At 28.5% G+C, this 14,651-nt stretch overlaps 1 long non-coding RNA gene across 1 annotated transcript; it reads right to left on the bottom strand.

Annotated features, from left to right (window-relative positions):
* Positions 1-11,414: 11,414 nt before the first annotated feature.
* LOC136075492 (uncharacterized) lies at positions 11,415-13,465 on the bottom strand. The gene is made up of 2 exons (XR_010635982.1): positions 11,822-13,465; positions 11,415-11,595 (listed from the first exon to the last, which is right to left on the bottom strand). It is a non-coding gene; the product is annotated as an uncharacterized LOC136075492 (long non-coding RNA).
* Between the last annotated feature and the right edge of the window lie 1,186 nt (positions 13,466-14,651).

Below are 14,651 nucleotides of genomic sequence, written 5' to 3'. Positions count from 1 at the left end.
GTCTTTGATTGATTACCGCGCCTTTTATTTTTTTAAGACAGGTTTGTTTTATTTTTATTTGCTTTTCTACAAAAATTGATTTTATTTTAAGTTAAGCACTTTTACCAATGTTAACAGCTGCTATTTTAACTGTGAAATTCAGTTTGAATTTTCTCTTGTTGTGGAGTATGAGGTTTTGTCGGCTAATCAATTAGTATTTTTGTTTATGATTTTTGACTTTTTTGAATAATAAATTTAGAAGTAGCTAGTGTTTTTTCGATTCTTCGGATGTTAACAAAGCTTCTGGTCCCTCATCTGATATTTCGTTTATGAGAGGAAGCTTCACTGCAATAGATTGATTATTTGATGTTTTAACATTAGACCAAAAAGACATCAACTGACTTTTACTTTCCATTGTTTTTCGTGTGAGTTGTTTTAAAACTGATTCATACGTCTATTCTTTATGCTTAACTTTTTACCACAATTTATTAGCTTCTTTCTGTTGCTCCTGTTTTTTGTGGTATAGCTTTCGTTAATTGCTGGTAAATAATTTTGTACTTTTCATTATTATTCATTTTAATAATTCCGCCTTCAAACTAATTTTTAACTGACCGTTTAAAGCACAACTTAAATTTCCAAGGTACAATAAATACAAATATGGGTCGTTTGTTTAGTTTTAAAATAGTTTATAGTATCTTCTTTTTATTATAAAACAGTTTTTACAAAACAAAATTTATAAAATTTAAAAAAAAAACTATTTACATAACAATTTCAAAAATAAATATTTAAAGTTTAACAATACTTTCAAACTTTTAAACTTGTTACCCCTCGCAAGACTTTTATCGCGCTCATTAATTAAAAAGTGAAATATGAAGAAATTCCAAAATTGTTTTTATACTTCATATTGTTTTTTATTTATTTATTTCATCATTAAAAAAAAAGAATACAATGCTGTTTCATATAAATAAAATTTACATGACCGGGGCTAAAAGAAGACAATATTTGCCTTATCACTACACCCCGACGTGCTTTCATCAGCTAGCGTGTACAATCATTAAAATGTAAACATAAAATTACTTTGAACGATAAATACAAGTAAAATAAATACAAATACAGATAAAAAATAAATACAAGTTTTACATGTATATTAAGATCAGTAACTAATTTATAATCAAAAGGAAATCGTAAAAAAAAAAAAAAAAATTAAAAAAAAAAAAAAAAAAATAATAATAATAGTTACACATAAAAATTAAAAATAAGTTAATAGAAGAATTTAAGGAAAATTTAAAGTTTTGATAAATATTGAGCAAATATTTCAATTAAATAGAACGTTTTGAAATGTAAAGAATATCACCACTTTTTGATGACCTTATTTTTACTTATGCCCGGCGTACTTTATCGACGATCACTAATATTTAAATTTCTTAAATAATGATTCTTTTTAATAAATTTTAACTTTTTAACTCATAAAGAGGAAAGAGGAGGAAGGAGGGGGTACTTCAAAAGCGTACGTACTTTTCAAAGAGGGAGGGGGCTAAAAAGTACGCATGACAACAGGGAGAGAGGAGGTCAACTTTTCGAAATTTTTGACGTACGTTCTTTTTGGACAACCCCTAAAGTCGTTTAACTACAAAAGAATAATGATCGCTAGCGATTGCTCGCTATCGTGGCAACGAAGAATACCAATGATTATTTTTTTTATTGGATAGTCATAAAATGTTATTATGACTATGGTCCATTGAAACATTTAAATTTGCTTTTACGTTTCAAATTCAAGCAAGCAGTGAATCTAGTTTTCTTGTATTTTACAACCCTTTTTTATAATCTTTTCTTTTACTTGGTATAAGTTTTTTTTTTTTATTTTTTTTTTGTATTGTAGTTTATTTCGTCATCCATCTATTTGCCTTATTGACGCCCATCTCAAAATGTTACAAGTTGGTAAACGTAAAAATAAAAGAATAAAAGTAGTATAAAATATACTCCGATTTACAAAGATGTCCTCGGGACTCGTAAAAATCAGAAATATTTCTAATACAAAAATACGATAAAGAGTTTAAATAAATATCAAAACTGTAAATAAAAAACGAAAAGTAAAAAAAAAACGATTACAAAAATAAAAAAGTTAAAAACAAAAAGTGAAATCCAAATAAGAAATATGTATCAGAATATTTTTTTTTTTAGTCAGTATAATTTTGTATATCAGCAAACCAATTTAAAGAACCTTCAATAAAAATGAACCTTCAATAAAGAACCTTCAATAAAAAAGAACCTTCAATAAAACCAATAAAAGAACCTTCAATAAAGAACCTTCAATAAAAATGTATTTCATCTTATATTTATTTTCTTCGTTTTGATTTATAATCATCATTGTTCATTTTTGAGAAAATATCTAATTTTACATTCAAATTTTTTTAATAGGTATTTCACAGTAAAAATTTATTTTTAAAATAACACTTCATCCTGTTACAAAATATTTCCGTGACAAGAGTTTCTAATAAAATATTGCCAAAATCACTACAACCCGCGTTTGCGCCGTATCAAAACAAAATAAATTCAAGTGTTTAAATGAGGATAACTTATGGGATAAAGTTGATCAAGTGAAAATATCTAGTGAAAAAGTATCAAAGGTTGCACTTTTTCGCATTTAAACATCATCTGAAATATGTTTTTGTCATATATTTTACAATGCGGGCATATTTTATCATTTTTCAATCCTTTATTAAACATCATTTCATTTGTGGGTGATAAGAAATTGACTATTTTGAAAAATATTTCACTTGCTTTGTTATGTGAGTTCCTTTTGTGTATTTTAACAAAATGGTTTTCCCTGTCCTTATCATTTATTGTTTTTATACTTTTGCAATAGATTGGTGTCCATTTATAAAATTTATAGAGTATAATTTTTTTTTGTTTGTTAAGGAGTTTATAAAGTGTGGAAACTGTAAGATATTTATATTCATACTTATCTTTTCGTTTTGCAATATAGCATGGAGTTAAATTTAAAAAAATTTGATTTCGGATTTAAAAATCCTGGCTGTAAAGTTTTTGTAATGTCAGCTAGTAAAACTACCTCATTTTTTATGTGTTTTTTGCGTAGTTAAATAGTACATTTAGTTTACTTAACTATTAAAATCTAATAGTCTGGTACATGTGTTCGAAAGGGGTGGGGCATAAATATAATATAAAAAAACTCCTAGGCGCTACCTGAAGATAATAACTACAAACGAAGATGTAAATTGATTTTTGCTTTTGTTAACATTCAAGTTATGAGATAATCATACTTTGGAATTGCCGTTTTAGTTTTTAAAATCGTTTTTTCTAAATTATTTGAGTATTTACACATCTTGATACATATACAGACCGTGCCTAGGCTAATTCAAACACTTCAATTGAAGCGTGGGGCTACAAGCGAGTTTAAGGAGTTTTTAATAATACCAAATAGATAATTTTTTAAGATTTTAATGCTCTAATGACAAATTTTTTTCAAAAAGAATGGGCTAGGACACAGTACTGTTTGTATACAACATTTTGAATGTATATATAAACAGTCAATATCTAACCTGTGTGTGCGTAAGAAAAAGACAACAACAATTGAAATAACTGGGGTTTGAAATAACTACGTTTTTGTTATGTTTTTGGCTATGAAAATAGCCGTTTTTAATTTCTTTCTTGAGGAGACTTCTTTTGTTCCATATATTTTATGACTCAGGTAAAACCATGTAATAGAAATATTTTTATTGACAAATTGATACTTCTTTCTCAGCAGAATAAAATAGTAGATATTGAAATAAAATATGCATGGATTCGCCTTCATTGCTACCATTTTGGTTACACTAACTACTACTCTTCCAGTATTTAGATTATCCAATATAAATCTTTTGTATCTACTTTTGTAAATGCGTTTCTATCTGCTTTTGTAAATGAATTTAGCAGCATTGATTATAGATAGAAAATTGCATCGTTGGATGTATCGGACATAACATTAATGTGTCTTTTGATTAAAGCATTTCTGACTTTAGTTGTATTTGATGTTTGGTTACAACTTACGTAAGCTTTTGGACTAAGTAAAAGCAAAACTAGAAAAAAAAAACAGTTCCATGAAAAGCAACACCTATTTAATTTATATTTATAATAAATTTAAAAGTTAAAACTCAAGATACTCTACTTTTTAACCAAAATATTTGTTCACTATCTTTAGCTATCTTTTGCTTAAGAGCATAGAATACAGTATCGCCAACTATTATTGGAATATCATTATCCAATGTGGGAATGAAAATTACAGAATCTCTTATTAAATAAGTAAGATGTTATTTATGTTGATGATGAAGCCAGTAAAGATTATGACGATGAAGCCAAATTAGAAGCAAATGAATATATTGTTGGCGATAACAATGGGGCTTTTTGTGATGTTGATTTATCAACACAGATACTCATTAAAGATTAGTATGCAGGGGCGGATCTAGGGTTTTATATAGGTGTAGCTAAAATTCGTTGAAGTTATGACATAACTGCAACTATTTAATAAGTCAGTTAATCTACTTCTGAAAGACGTCCGATTTTTACGTCATGTAGACGCTGCCAGACAGTTTTATTATCTGAGCATCTTTAATTGAAAGGTTGAAGAGCTTCTGCTTTGTTAACCTAGTTTAGTTTTCACTTTTTGTACACATATATTATTCATTAATTTAATGGATTCTAGTAAAATTATTAAATGTAAAATATAAAATTTGCCTTGGCTATTCTGTTCTTACTTAACAAAGTGCACAAACTAGAAGGTAAGCCATAGGACTTTGCACTCCATATGTAAGTTGTAATACTGCCTAAGGTTAGCTCTTCATTTTTAAATTCTTTCCTATACTTACATCTTTGTTTTTTATGATTATAGAGCACTTTTTTTGTACCATAGACTAACAAAATTTACACATATATTTAAATTTTTTATTCAGTGGTTTACATTGTATTTAGTTTAGAACACTTTTTAAAACATTTCACATTTTAGATGTCAAAGATTTTGAAATGTGCACAAAATAGAAAAGAAATTCATTTATTAAACATTTAAAACAAATAAAAAATAAGATGCTATACGAGAAAATTATAAAAACATTTTAACAAAAAAATGATTGTAAATATAAAAGATAATAACTATTATCAATCATAGCCAATTGTTTAAGACTTAAATAGCAACTTTAAATATCCCTCTCCAGAAGCTGAAAAAATGTTGTTTGCCTTGTCTTTATCTGCAACCATTTTTGAGTAAATTGACATTAAGGCTAGGCATTCAATCATCCAACATCCAAGGTTGGATGCAAAGATAGGAATGATAGATATCCAGAAATTCCTGAAAGTATGTTTTCCCGTCTTAGTTAATTTTCAGGTAACTTAACATGGCGGTTGGAACTGGGAATGTCTCATATAAATCAACATGCTTCTGTTTGAAATCTTTTATAGTTAATAAGATCATTAATAAAATAGTCCTGTAGAGGTAAAGTGTTAGAAAGCTTATTATAATCAGATGAAGTGTGATTATCATAGCTGATTTGCTTTCCACATCTTCAAGTTTTTTATTTTCTTTTAAATTTAAAGCCATAGTTATACAAAATCAATATTAAACCAGTTGTAATGATATAAATCAATACCAAATTTAATTTCTAAAAGCGTGTTTTTTTAATTGTCAATTTCAAGATTTTGAAATTTGAGATATATCGTATTGCTTATCTTGGAGTCTAATTATAATCTAAAAAATTCAATCAATCAAATTTTTGTTAAAAGTAAAGATACATTGAAATAAAATTTAAACATCAACTATAAAGAGTCTTTTGCAAAAAAAAATTGCTAGACTTTTCCGTTTTTGAAGCCAACAAGTACAAAAGACATTGATTAGCTTTACTTTACCAACAGGAAGATAATTATTTAAACATGCCTGTATTTTTTGACTATGGACACGTTTAATTAATTAAGGACAGTCAAAAAACTTAAGAAATCTTTACGAGTATTATAGTTATTGTCTATTTACCTTATAACGATAGGCTACTGTTTAAGATTGGCTCTTTCAGATGCTTTATCAGCTAAAATTGAAAAGTATTTGCTTTTATTGATTTCAGAAATAAGAATTTTCTCAAAAGCCTTACTACAACACTCTATAAGTTTATTTTGTGTGGTTTAAGAAATAAATGTGACATTTTTAGGGACTGATATTAAATGATCTTAGAAGATAGTGTCATCTGCATAAATTCCAAAACTAAGTAGTTAAAAAATATTTCCTTCAACTTTTTTTTGAGGACTCTCTTGTATTATAGGAGAGTCTCCTATATTGTATTATAGTTGATTTTAATGATAATATTATTGACTTTAATGATAATATCAATTTATAAGATCCTCCTTGTTTAAAGTTTCAATTTGAAAATTAAAATTTTTTTGGAAGGATTAAAAATGTAATATTTTGTTTATTACATTTATAACAAAAAACAATAAAAATTGTTTAGAAAATCTGTCGCAAAACTATTATTATTAGTATTTAAAACTGTTTAATAAAATAAGATTGTTTTAGTTAAATATTATAAGAATTTTATAACAATAAGCACATAAATAGATGTATATAGAAATATATATATAGGTAAACATAGTTACAGTTGTAGAAAGCAAGTTATCTTTTTATGACAAATATAGCTCGTGAAAACATGGTTAAAAAATAAACCTTAAAGTTACAAAACGGGTGTATACAAATACTGCACCGGATCACATCGGACCAACACCGGACACACACCGGAGTATAAAAAACAATTTTAGTAGAGCGAAATATGCGTAAGTTACATTCGTAATACATTTATGAAATAAAAATTTATACGAAAAAGTTTTTGGAAATCTAAATTTTTATAACAATTTTATTTGTGCACCCACAAGTAAAAATATGTATTTTTATCACAATTTTATAGCATACGTTTATTTCATTTACGCGCGCAATTTCCATCACATATTAATGTTTTTAATTTTTTGAAAAAAGAATTAATTTTCATCAATAAGTCTTATATGTTCTTGAATTTATGCAGAGTGATAGACTTTGTTACGAGATTAATAAGTTATCTTTTTGGACTGCTTGCCCTAACCAAAAATCCTTTGCACTTGTATGCACACTCCAATGCGCCTATTTCAGTCAGTCGATGTATGGACATTCCACTGCGCTTGTCCCTATTATATTCAGGCGATGTACGCACATTCTACTGCGCCTGTCTCTATTTTAGTCAGTCAAAGCATGAATACTTCACAGTGGGACGAAATCTCGATTTTGTGGCCAAAATTCCCAAATAACCTACGTGAGGGTTTTCGAGGTTGCTGATTACGAATCTGAGGTCAGATTTTAAAAAATAAAAATGGCGGCTCTAATATGGCAGTGAAAACTGTTCATACGTTGAAAATATGAAATTTCATGTGGTTTTCGATGTTTTTGAGGTCATTGCTTATGATTCAGGAGTTAAATTAGATCAAAGACATTGTAATATTATTTCTAAATTTATACTATTAATAAAAAAACAGAAATTTCTATTTTTAAATTTTTTTTTTTTTTAAATTGGTATAAGATTAAGTCTCATGTATGTAAAAAAATTGTTCATTTAATCCTAGTAACAAAAATCACGTATGTCATATTTATCAATGTTCGAATCATTCGATTCGGAATCTGATGTTGAACCACTGTATCTAAATTGGAATCGTTCCTTGTCTCTTGTCTGGTGACTTCAGGTTGTTTTAACAATTGTATAGCTTTTTGATGAAGAGATTTTGCCGGGCTCTGGGGCAATTTCCTGATGCTCTAGAGAAATGGAACTGATATTAATTAGAGCCTATGAAAAATGTCTCTTATTTTCGATTCTCTTGAGCACTTTCTTGAATAATTTAATTTGAAGTTTTTATTATTGCGTGACTCTTGGGCATCTTCAGAAAATTGTCCGATCGGTAAAAGGGCATATTTTGCAATTTCTGCTCCATGGATCAACATTTTATGTACAGATGTAGGCATGTAATACCAAAGATATAAAGCAACAAATAAATAGGCAGTATCTACACAATAGTCTTTGAATTTCTCATCATCCAAATCAATCCCGGTCAAAGTTACCTGCAAAATAACATGAAATCGGTGAATTATATTTTCATCGATTCCTGTTATTTCAGCAAATATAGCAACATTTTGAAAAAAGCGGCGCGCTGTATTTCCATCGTTACAGCTTCCATATCATGGCTTTGGTCAATCAACAATAAGCCCCAGTTTTATTCTAAAATGAGTCTGTATTTCTTCTTTACGTATTTTCACATTCTTTTTATCTTCCTCTCGACGAGCTTGCCACTTTTCAGTTGTTAGCTTATACGACACATGCAAACAACACTCGAAAAAGCGAATCCATGAATGCAATCTAGATATGCCAAGTCTTAAATTATCTGCAGTAATGCCCATTTTTTAATGTTGTTGATGTCATTAAATTCTTTTGAGGAAGCATTGCACAGGAAGCAGCATTGTGCAGAAGTGGTACCAGTTACTGTATTACAGACTTTACCGCCTATCATCGTAAAGGACATACAATAAGTTACTGAAATGGATTTTCCATTTGGTTCATTAGCATATTGTATAAGACCCTCAATTTGCAGTTCAATGTCGGTAACTTCTTTCAATGTTGACTGTACATCTTCATGTACAAACTGCAATCGTTTTGGTATGCAGAATCGCGGAGATAATGGTCTAGGATTTTTCCGCACAACAGTTGCTTCACCCGTCTCGTGATTGTTGTGTATTAATTGTAAAGGTACAAGAAAAGTATAAAAAAAGCTTTCATCAGATTTTACAGTCTCAGTTTTTTTGCTTTTTTTACTTCAAGGTTTGATGGGTATAATTTGAATTTATGTGCTCTAGCTACATTTCTTAATAGTTGATTAGAGTGCTTTGATTCTCTTTTCTTGATCATTAAAGAAAGTGCTTCGTCTGGGATTAAAAGTACTTCATTTTGTGAACAAACAGCGGGTATATATTTTGAGGCTCTTGTTGGAGTTGTTAAAGTAACATCTTTAACAATTTGAGCAGCATGTAATTGACCGGAAGTCCTTAAACTCATTTGAGCAGCATATGCCAATTTTTCTATAGAAAAAGTGGAACGTACTTCTTATGTCTTTCGTCTCTTTGATCTATCACTAGATGAAACAAAGGATTGCGAAGGTAGCAATTTCAGTTTATTATCATTCTTTACAATCTTCTCAGGCGTTGATCATTCAGTATTGGGTAATTTTGAAAATTGTACAGTGCCCTTCAACCATTCTTTATTTTTATCAGAAAAAATTCTTCCCATCTTCCTGCTGCTCTCCATCTCGATCAAAAATTTGCAAATAAATGTAATAATGACATTTCATCATCGCTTACTTGTATCACATGTTCCGTATTTTTGAAAATTGCATCTGTCAAAACATCAATGGTGAATATTTCATATATTCATTATATATTCATTTTTAATATTCATTTATATTCATATATTCATTTTTCATATATTCATTTTTAAAACTGTCAATCCCTATAAAGAATATATCTTTTCTTGATAATTTTATATTTGAAGGTTTGGAAGACTCTGTAAAAAAAATAAAGTAATAACTGCTGAGAGTTCTTTGAGGGCTGTTTTATAAAACTTTGAGATTATCGTAAAACAGAACGAGAAGTAACTTTCAACGCATATATTCAAAATAATAAATTATTGTATTTAAATGTAATTATTTATCTGTGTTAATAGATTAATGTCGCACCACGCATTTCTCCATAAAAACTAGTCTCACTATTAAAATGGCACTCATTGGCAGCCAGTTTTTTAATATTTTGTATTTAACACCATACACTATCAATTCCTTGTCAAAAGAAAGTAGTTAACCGCGGTTAAATTTTTAAAACTACATTAGAAAGTCGATATTAGATTAAAAAATTTACAATTTTTTATGTTTACTTGTTGCGCGATTTAAATATTAAAAAAATTAAAATTAGCAATAACTGTGCATAACCATGTATTCTACATACTTCTAGAAATTGATTCTATTTTGCCGAATTCCTATTGAAATAGTTTCTTCATTTTAACAGCACTTTAAAACAGGCAAGAATTTTTCGACGTGTTCACTTGCTTAGTGCGTACCGATCGAAGGCTAAATGTCAACTGATGTCCAGGCCACCCTAAAGCTGGTATATACCAGCCCTGTTCGGACTTTTGTTCTAGGACTATTTGTAAACAAGAACTGAACGTAAATAGTCGAAAATATAAAACTCGAAAATTTGACTTTTGGCCACGAAACCGAGATTTCGTCCCACGATGCAATGGTGAGATGTGATTTTTGAACAAGAAAAAAAATTGAGTTCTAAGATCAGTTAAAAGTGATAAAAAGAAAAAAGATTCATATAAAAAAATTATAAAAATCTTTAAGTTTCACCGCTCAAAAAAAAGTAAAAACACTTACAAATCTATAAACAAATCAAAGAAAAATTTTTTTTAAGTAAATCTGCATCATTCATAAAATTATGTTTTCTATTTATTTTACTTACTTTATAACTAAATTAAGTTACGTAAGCACCACTGATAGCCCAAAACACCACTGATAGCTCAAAAACTTGTTATCTTCGTAGAAAACGATAAAAGAACGCTATTAGTAATATAAATTCGTCGTCAACTAAAAATTAACTTGGTAGGGAAGGCCCGAAGCCATTTTGAATCAAACTGCACTTGCGTACAAACTTGTTGTTTATTTAGTGAGTGTGAACAACCATGTTGCTACATAAACTGTCATTTAAGTTGTTTTTTTGTTTAAACTATTAAACACCTTTAAGTTTCATGTTACTGCAACCATCCCAGTGAAAAAGCGCACATGGGATACGCGTGGATTTTTTCCACATGTAACCCATGTGGGGATTATTATTTTGTCCCATGTGGGTTTCATATGGTAAATCCCACATGGATTCCATATGGTAAATCCCATATGGGATACGCGTGGGTTTTTACCATATGTAACCCATATGGGGATTATTATTTTGTCCCATGTGGGTTTCATATGGTAAATCCCACATGGGTTTTATGTGGTAAATCCTACATGGGATATAGGTGGAAAATACTACATGTTATAGATCTTAAATGCCACATATTTTAATCCAAATGGTATAAAAGTAGTCAATACTAGACAAATGAAAGTCCGAATGCTTCTATGATAATTTTTAAATTTCTTTTAATTTAAAAATTACTTAAATAGTAATTTAAAATTAATCATCGAAGCTTTCAGAGAGGTTTAACTTAATCTGGTATTTGCTACTTTATCCCATTTGGTATTCAAAATGTGTAGCATTTTTGATCTTTTACATGTGATGTTTTCCACCTATAACCTGTGCGATTTACCTTAGACTATTATGACGAAATTTTATAAAATTAAAAACCGTGTTGCAAAATGAATTTATTTCAAAATAAATGCTATTAATTAATACATCCAAAATGAATATTAAAAATATTATTTTTTCTTTTGCGCTTTACACGTCGTTTTTTATCGATTGAATTAATTAAATCGCTTCGGCTTGCATAATACCAAGTTTTTTAGTATCTTCTAACTTTCTTCAAACATTTTCTAAAAAAAAAAAATAAATACATATATATATATATATATATATATATATATATATATATAGATATATATATATATATATATATAGATATATATATATGAGAGAGAGAGAGAGAGAACAATTTTAATAAGGAACCTTATTAGTCGAGCAATTTTGATTATTAGCCAGGTTGAAATCATTAATGACTACAACATTTCACAAATAATTATTTTCTAATTTATTACTTACAATGACTAACGTATTATGGGTAATTGAACACATATTATGCGTAATGAGCTTGAACCCATGAGGAGAATCCTGAAAAAAAGTGATCAATTAGGATAAGTAGTTAAACAAAAAAACAAAAACAAAAATGTAAAAACCTACTTTTTCAATGATGTAGACCTTAGGTGCAATAGCCTGTGGATGCAAAAATATCTTTACTTTTTCGTCATACACACGGCCTTCTATAATAACAGGCCTTGACATCGCGCAAAATGCCGTAAAAACTGAAGGCCGATTAAACTTTCACTTTTACTTATATTGATATATTTTTATATTAGGTAGGGTGTAATGGCAGTCTATGTTTTCTAATAATAATCTCTAGTAAAGACGGAAATATAAAAAGAAAACCAAAAAATTGTTAAAAGATAATCATATTTTTCGTATTTCAAATTTCATTAAGAAAATTTATGTAATATTAAATAGTATCAATAACAAGCAGAACTATAACAAAGTATATATCTATATATTAGAAAGATAACTGTATTTTTAATTTTTTTTGCTAAAAATGGTAACAATAAAAATTACCAACAATAAAAAACACCAACAAAAGTCGATTCAAGCAAAAAAGTTTTACCAATATATCTCAACAGGGTAAATATTTACAAATCCAAACATATTAAGAGACATATAGGCTAATGAGAAAATAAAAAACATAACAAGTAAATAGCATAATAAAATACAAAACTAATTTTCACATAAATTATGATAGCTTTAGTACTTTGGGAGTGGTAATTAGTGAGTAATTCTTTAGCAGTTTTTTTGTGATTTCAAATCTATATTTAGCAGCAATGAACTGAAACTGAGTAACACAGAATGTTCTGCATAAAGGGTCAGTAGCACCTTGAACCCATCTCTATATATATATAAAAAAAAAAAGCAAAATATTGACCATTAGACAAGAGTATCAGAAGGAATTTCAAATCCGCCTCTGTTTAGGCTATACAGATAACTTCCATATTTATAATAATAATTGGTAGAATCATCATAAATTTTTATTTCGCTTTTTTGCACATAGCCAGCTAAGTAAACTATAGCCACTAATGTAGATTTATTAACTGAGCTTTCAAGATCATGTATATTATCTAGAAGTTCTTTTTCATCAGTAGAAATATCTCTAAAACATATGTCACAAGTATGACCATCAATACCATCAACAGGAATGTTAAGTTGTAATATCAATTTAGTATGTTGAATATTAATTTTTTCAATTACAGATTTAGCGTTTATAAAGTAAGTACCTCCAGATCCCTGTCGAAGCTTAGAAAAAGCTTTTTCAAGTGGATCTGTTGAAAACCAACCTAATAAGACATACTTTGCTCCATTACTCAACAAAGTTTCTACGAGATCAATAAAGCCATAACATGAATGCGCTATTGCATTGCTAGTATCTAGCGTAAGCTGTTTTACACGCTTACCTGTAGGTTTCATAAAATTTGAAAGTTCAGCAATATCTCGTAGCAGTTGTAACTTTTGATCACCAACTGAGTGGATTTCTCCGCATAATTCATTTCTAAACCGAATGCCAGCACCAGGTGCTTTGACATTAACAACATTCAAAAAAAAAAAAAAAATTTTTTTAAATAAATACAGCAGTACCTTCAAATGCTTTATTTTCAATCTCTAGATGCGTTCTTAATGCAGCTACTGTTTCTTCACGAAAAACAGACAAACAAAACTTTACAGATTGTCTCTCTATTGGTTTTGGATAAACTGATTTAGCTGTAAGTTTAGAGAGTTTAAAAAGACAATTGCACTCAGTTTTTAAATTAAAGTTTTAGATTAAAAGAACTGGCTTTGGCTAAGTGGAGTGATTTAGAAAAGTTTATAAATTACTCCACTTAGCCAAAGCCAGTTCTTTATTGTTTAAAAATTGAAGTTCGTCAGTCTTTTCTGTCAACCAATTGTTTCGTATAGATTTTAAGAGATGCACATAATCATAAAAAAATATATACCTGATCTTGTTAACCATGGTTTACTATCAACTGTTTTAAAAATTCCAAAAAATCTTTGATTTACACGGTTACCACCAGTAATTATTACCAATGTCTTACTATTTTTAATATTATTGATCGTATGAACAATTTGTTGACATTGAGAAAACTGAAATTCAGAGGAACAATTTGCAACAGGTTGAGCTCTACATATAAATTCTGGACCTCCAAAAAGACATTTAATCATAAATGATAAAATTGTTTTAGCTAACTTTTCAGGGTAGTTTACTGCTTGACCAAACAAAGCACCTCTTTAGTAAAGTAATGAAGCTTTGACATAGACCTCATCAATTAGTAGTATGGAAGTTCTTTTCAATAGATTTAAATTCATAAAAATACTATTTATGAAACTTAGGTCCTCCATTGAGCTTATTTTTGAAGTCAATCTTGTTAAAGTCCTTATACTTGACAACTTGTAGTCAATACACAAACAATCATATAAACTTCGTCGCATAGCAAAATACTCAAATGCTCTACATATAATATCTGGAGTATATAAAACTTCACCAACATTAACTTTTTTCATAGCATTAAGGTGTTTGAATAGAATATTTAACTGAAGCGAACTTTCTTTATTTTTTAAAAATCTAACTACTTCAAATAAAGCTGATTTTGTTTTTATTAACTTTAATTTGTTTACAGCTAAAGATGAAATATTACAAGTTGTACCATTATGGTTAATTACAAATGAATAATCATTGAAAATTACTAAAATAAATAATGGAACACCAAGTTTGTACATTTTTGATTGCATGTGTAAACTTTTTTTATTAAGCTGGAAAACAATAACATCGTTATTATTA

This window comes from Hydra vulgaris, chromosome 01 (genome assembly GCF_038396675.1).
Source record: "Hydra vulgaris chromosome 01, alternate assembly HydraT2T_AEP".
NCBI classification, from domain to species: Eukaryota; Metazoa; Cnidaria; class Hydrozoa; order Anthoathecata; family Hydridae; genus Hydra; species Hydra vulgaris.
Note: the sequence above shows the minus strand (reverse complement) of the source record. Positions and strands in the feature narration are given on the sequence as shown.